Below are 7143 nucleotides of genomic sequence, written 5' to 3'. Positions count from 1 at the left end.
AATCTCATATTTTTTATTGTGTCTATACAATGTATAGATGTGTTTCCCTAGTAATAATTAGCAATTTCATAAATATATAATCACATACTCTTTGTCATGTTAAGTTTCATTTTTTATTAATCATTTTTTTCCTTTCATTTTTATCATTACTCGTTCTATATTATTTAACTAACTTGACTTGAAATTATGTACATTGTGAAATTGTCTTTTGGCTCTTCCCAAAGTGTGCACTAATGAACTGTTTTGATGTACAAATTATGCAAATTAGATGCAGTCTGCATTCCTCTACATCAACTTATTGGACTAAAATTCTCATCATAATATCATGTAAGGTTAAAATCTCTTAACTTACTATTTGCTCCCAAAGTTTTTCAAATTGGACTTAATCACAGTTCAACTGTCACAACAAAAAGCAGTAATAACTGCAGTTTGAGTATTTGGCAGTTTTAGTGGTTGAAAACGATCTTTAAACTCAAGTTGGTCAATAGATTATATTAATGGCTTTATAGAGAGAATATGTAACTTAGATATCATCTTGTATTCAACATTGACAAAGGTTGTACTGGGTTCTTGTATTATGTTGATGAGAGTTTGAAAAATGAAAACAAAGTTCTTATTCAGATTATATAACTTTGTACTGATCTCGATTTGTGCTTACTAAACAGTGTTGGTCTCATCCACTCGATTTAGGTCATACTTGTTTGAACCAAGTAAATTTCTTATATTGTTAACATGAGTACCATTTATCTGATTCTCATTTGGTCGAAAATGTATTACTAGTACAATGTTGTCAACATGAGTAAATCAGCCAATAAAACTCTCTATGATGATCATGAGACAACTAAGGCTTATGAGGTGTGCTCATTGAATTTTAGTCATTGTTGGTTTTTTTTATTTTTTATTATTATAATAATAAAACCATAATTACTGCAGGCTTTTTTACTTTCAGCTATAATATTATTATTCACCACTTAATTAAATATTACTTACTAGCGTAAAAATGTTACTTATACGCAAAAAAACAAATAAAATTACTTCAAGGTATTTTACTTTCCGATGCAATGTTATTACTGACCATTTCATTAAAAATTACTTAGCCGCATCAAAAAATTACTTACCCAATATCGTAAATAAGTTCAAACACAATACATATTTGACATTATTGCCCTCGACTGTACACTTTTTAGACTGCAACTTACTTTATTGTCTTTACTTTTCAAAGTCATACCAGCACAACTTCTTAGATCTGGTTTACATAACCGGTTAATCAAGTATAAAATTTAAAAAAGAAAAACACTAAAATTATTCAAAGCTTGACACTTGGTAAATTATTTGGGTCTCACCTGTTCGAGTAAGACTAAAGAATTTGCCTATACAAATATGATAATATTATAACCAATTATTATTTTAATATATATATTTTTTTTAGTAAACCGAAAAATAATATAACCATGTACAGCAATAATATTAATACTAATATTCTGAAATCATGTCTCAATCATCAGATTCATATGCAACTAAGGCAGCTGTGATTCATTGATTAGAGAAAAACATTACACGTATAAAAGTGATAAGATTTTTTTTTTCCGGACAAATTAAAAGTGATAAGAATTTATAACCTTTTAATAAGGAAAAATAACTACTAGTACTGGCTATGTGTCATATTAGCAATTATTTTTTGGACAAAAATGTGTCAAATTAGCATTAAAGTAACCACCAGGAGTGAGGAAATTACTTATGCATATCTTTTGGTTTTTTATTATAACATCTTTTTTGAAATAAAATTAATTGTAAAAAACTATATAACGAAAAGAAACTAACACTTTTCCATACTCTGATGAACATTTATCAATTTTCTTAAAAGAAAACCCCAGAGAGTTAAGTTTATGTTTAATTTAAGGTTATATAATTAACAAAATTTACAAATTTTGGAAACAAAATATAAAATCCTAAAATACAAAATATAAAATCTAACAACAAACAACAAACAGAAATGCATCAAATCTAACCTTCAATTTCTAAATATGAGTTGAAAGAAACTCTGAAGGATATAGAGTGTTGAGCATCTTCTTTAAATATTGAAACAAATCTACAAAAGAAGAAATCCCATTGTTTCTTCCAATATCTTATATTTATATAATATCTCTATGATGGATTAATTTGATTCCATGGAACGTAGAGAGAGATAGAGTGAGAGTGAGAGTGAGAATCAGCACATATATCTTTTCTAAGATAAATACACAATCAAAGAACACATAAATGATTGACTAAAAGAAATATAGAGAGCTAAATATACCAAAAATAAATGTGATTATTCCAAGGAATAGTTTTGAACATACCAATATAATCATAATATTAAAAGTTTAATATATATAATATATAAATAAAAAAAGAAAGAACCTGACTTGTGGCTTCAAAGTGAATCTTTTCCTCTTTAATTCAAACAAACCCCACATCACCAGAAAAATGTAGATGCTTCTTCAATCGGTGGAGGTATCATCACGAGCTTGCTCGATGGTGCTGGTGCTAGATAGTGATCAATGTAGATGCTTCTTCAAGCAAAAAAGTGTTTTGGATATAAAAATCACTCTATTTTATTACATATGTGATATATTCTTCTCACTATTATACATATGCCATACAATACTAACAAACACTGAAATTCGGACTTTATAACATACTCCTATGCTAGTCTTGCAAGCAGAATAAGTAAAATTGAACAAACCTATACCTAAGAAAAAGTCATGACTTACTTGGTTTTGGATATTGATAACACTTTGTTTCATTTTTGCTGCCATTGTCCTTGGATTGACATCCCTTTTACTTCACAACAAGTGCAATTGCAATTAGGCTTAACCCAATTCAAATAAAAATGCTTTCTGTCAGCAAAGAAACTAATAATTTCATCAGAAATATACATATTATAAATCTTCTTACAAGATACCAAGGGCACAGTTTCAATGGGGATGAAAGAATGAACAACAAAAACTTGACCACCGAGGCAAGGGAAGACCACGTCGTTTGATCAAGAAAGATGTGCCTCCCCGAATGATTCCCCAAACCCAATGACCTTCCCCCTCTAACCATGAGAGAAGTGCTTCTCTTATCTCTTTCGGTCATTCAGTAGTCAGATCAACAAGATCGGAGAAGAGGAAGATGATAGCAGCATGATAGTTGTAGGGCAGAAGGAGGAAGGGGATTCCCAGATGCCATTCCATCGAGTCTTCGGCGATTATGGCAACGACTAGACAGTCGACCGGTTTCTCCGATTGGGAGAGAGAAGACGACGGAGCCATTCAGGGCATTGTTGCTAGTCTTCCTTTTCCCTAATTATACATCATTGGGGGCCTAATTAAAAAAAAGCCTCTCATGCTATACACATAAAAAATATATAATAATGGTTCCCACTTTTTCCAAAATACCTCCCCCATAATATCCCACTTGTTCCTCTTTCTCTCTCACGTAAGCTATACCCATGACAGCCACCAATACCACCATCACCACCACATTGTTGTACAAAAAATGTTGAAAACCATCCATCATCCTTCACCACGAGGAGGAGCTCCGCCATTAAAGTGGACGGTAAACCTCCATTAACATCACATCCTCTCACAATAAAAGCTCTCAAATCCATTAACACCATAATTGTTTTTAAAAATGAATCAAAGCTTAAAATCAAGAAAATATTCACTTTTGTTGAAGCAATAACTTTGTCTTTCTGTATCTGGAGGTATTTGCCGACGAATGCTAATCTTCCGATCCTTCTCCGATGGTAATGATCACTTTGACAATTGGTGCACCGTTGGGGTACCTGCAACAAAGACACTCCGATGCCTAAGTCAGATTTTTCGCCCCTTTCATTTGAATAAGAGTTCAATATTTATAGAGCACAAATGTGAGGTGGTTAGTTGGTTAAACTGGTTCCCTGGTTGGCGGGGAAAATAACTGAATTTCCCCCCAAGATGTATTGGTTTCAAATAGATACACAGAGGTCAGAGGCGCAGACCGCCTCTGACCCGCGGTTTCTGTCTTCAGAGCCTCTACAAATCAAAACGGTGCGTTTTAAGCATACTTAAAATAGAGAAGGTCTTTGGGCCGAATATTTTGGGCCCAATAGATGCCCCCGACCCAAGCTTCGAACGAACGAGGTACGCTCATTCACTCGAACCTTGGGCCGACTCTTCAACGCCAAATATTTCGCCCAAAGCCGTCATTTCCCGTAAATCGAGGCGGGCCGTGTTAGGAGTGTGTCCTAAAAGCATGTAAACACATTTGTTTTTTTTTCTATGAATAAATAAATACAATGGTTTATTATTATTGTCATATTTAGATTGTTAAATTATTGTTTGAATAATTTTGTAAATATCAGAAAAATTCCATATTCATTATTGATGATGTGATCTTGTATTAGTACGAGAGAATTAAGATCACATGAATGCATAAAAATAGTCAACAACAACAAATTAAAGTTATGTAATTCTTTAATTGGAGTTGTAAGTACGGTTTACTGAGTATCATAATGATACAAATAATCTAGATTCGGATTATTGATGTGGTAAGACATCTTGGTAAATGTGCTTTATATAATATGATTATATATGACATGGACCGATATGAATTAAAGTCTTTATCCAAAAACCATTTAACAATAAAGACTTGTAATTCATATCATATCTGATGATCATTTATAGATCAACCTAAATCCGGAGTGTTCATGAACTCCTGTTCATGTTTATTAAATCTTTTGATTCATTCGTTAAGGTCTCTTCAAAGAATGAGGCTAATGACTTTTGTTTTGGAGATTTAATATCATGGATGGCTGGGAACATGTATCAACAATAAGGAATCTAATCTTTCCTAACAGATCGTATATTAGTTCCCTTAAGGGTTAATTCTGGAACTGAATGATTTTGAGCTCAAATCTATAATTAGATTATAGATTAATTATTCACTAGTGAATTAATGGTACTTAAGGAATAATAAGTAAATTAGAAAGGTTAAATGGTAATTCTCCCATTCTAATTTATGAACTAATTAATTAGAGGGTTGAACTATTGTAAGATGGTTATATCAATGGATGACTTAAGAAAAAGATTTTTGTAAAAGTATATCTATAACATAAAGAGTGCAATTCTGAATTTATAGTGGAGTAATATCATAATTAATAAATTAACTATTATAATTAAAGAGTTTAATTATTTAGTTTTAATTTATTGGAGCTTAATGTTATAGGTCCATGGTTCCCAAAATGGCTCAAACAATCACTGTCAAAGGCAAATACAAAAATGGGCAAAAAGGACTTATGTGATAAGTAAAATATTTTTCTATGTATCAAACATAATTATTGTTTAATTGTGTGTAATTAATTAATTATTTGATTTAAAAAAAATATAATTAATTTTGAATTAATTTATTTTTGGGATTTTTGGTATTTAAATAATAATAAAAATTGGGAAAAATCACATGCCTGCACATGCATGTGGTACACGTGTGGCACAGTGCACAGGCACTGTGCTACACGCATAAGAGATGGACCGAGTCTCTTGATTCCACAATTTTAGTTATTTAAATATTAAATAAATAATGAGATATTTTAATATGATTAAAATATTATTATTTAAACAAAAATCTGATAACTGATCAGTTATTTTGAATTTGTTTAAAATAACAAATATTTTAATATATTGGATATTATTAAATATTGGATATCAGTTTTCACAGAACGTAAGTTTTCAGGGATAGAAAAATATATAGGATTCTCTCAGAGAAAGATAACAGTGACAAAAACAAAGGTCATTGTTCTTCACAAAACCTAGGTCCAAACTTTATCAGATCTCATGTGTTGAGAACATCTGATAAATAGTTATTGCCTATTATTTGTATAGCGAGCCTGCACTCGTTCTTTGTGTGCCTGAGAATATTTTGGAAGATCTTGGTGTGAGATCTCAAGGATTCAGCCATACGAAAAGATAGCAGCAAGGAAGGACCTGAGGTAATTTTTCTATTCTTGTCCTTGATTCAATATATATATGAGTGTGAAGAAGTAGATCTAGAAATCTTATGGGATTAATCTGACAATATGATTGTTGTTCCGCTGCGCATAATCTCTGATTTGATCAATAAAAACCAACAGGCCGCACGCACATGATCACATAGACCCCTGACATTCTCCACTTAGAATTCAATGCAAGCACAATTACCGAGTGTAGCACTTGATTAAGGCATTTCGTTTCCCATTTTATTGGTTCAATTCAAATAATCTTTATTTCAAACTTTTGAAACTCCATATTAGCTTTCCAGAGAAGAACTGAGAGAGAAAAAACCCTAAGATTGATTGTCTTTCTATTCTCATAGTAAACCTCCTAATTTTTCTTAATCATGTCTTCACGTTCATCTCCCGAGCCTATGGATCGTGAAGGATACAAAGCTGCATACGAACGTGTACGCAAGTCATTTGACATTCCAGATAATGTCACGGTCCGAATGCTCTCGGACGCTGAACTACGGGAATGGCGATTCAAGGATGGGGTCAAGCCCAGCGAGATCGTCATGAGCCTGAGACACATAGAGTGGCTTCGTTTCCCTCTCCCCGCTCTGCTAGTGCAAATAATTTCAAACTCCGGAGCTCACTGTTGAAGCAACAACTTTGCCTTTCTGTATCTGGAGGTATTTGCCGACGAATGCTAATCTTTTGATCCTTCTTCGATGGTGATGATCACTTTGACAATTGGTGCACCGTCGGGGGTACCTGCAAGAAAGACACTCCGATGCCTAAGTCAGATTTTCCGCCCCCTTCATTTGAATAAGAGTTCAGTATTTATAGAACAAAAATGTGAGGTGGTTAGTTGGTTAAACTGGTTCCCTGATTGGCGGGGGAAATAACTGAATTTCCCCCCAAGATGTATTGGTTTCAAATAGATACACAGAGGTCAGAGGCACAGACCGCCTCTGACCCGCAGTTTATGTCTTCGGAGCCTCTGCAAATCAAAACAGTGCGTTTTAAGCATACTTAAAATAGAGAAGGTCTTTGGGCCGAATATTTTGGGCCCAACACTCACATTTCTCAATTTCTTCCGAACGCTATTCAATCCATAGTCGGCGCTCAGATGATTGGAGCTCTTAGGAATGTTGACATTCAATCGG

The 7143-nt window shown here is 33.0% G+C and overlaps 1 long non-coding RNA gene across 1 annotated transcript; it reads right to left on the bottom strand.

Annotated features, from left to right (window-relative positions):
• Positions 1-2263: 2263 nt before the first annotated feature.
• LOC133823105 (uncharacterized) lies at positions 2264-3619 on the bottom strand. Its single transcript, XR_009888143.1, has 2 exons — positions 2938-3619; positions 2264-2823 (listed from the first exon to the last, which is right to left on the bottom strand). It is a non-coding gene; the product is annotated as an uncharacterized LOC133823105 (long non-coding RNA).
• Positions 3620-7143: the final 3524 nt, after the last annotated feature.

This window comes from Humulus lupulus, chromosome 3 (assembly GCF_963169125.1).
Source record: "Humulus lupulus chromosome 3, drHumLupu1.1, whole genome shotgun sequence".
NCBI lineage: Eukaryota > Viridiplantae > Streptophyta > Magnoliopsida > Rosales > Cannabaceae > Humulus > Humulus lupulus.
The sequence above is the reverse complement of the archived record's forward strand: the minus strand, read 5'-3'. Positions and strand labels throughout refer to the sequence as shown.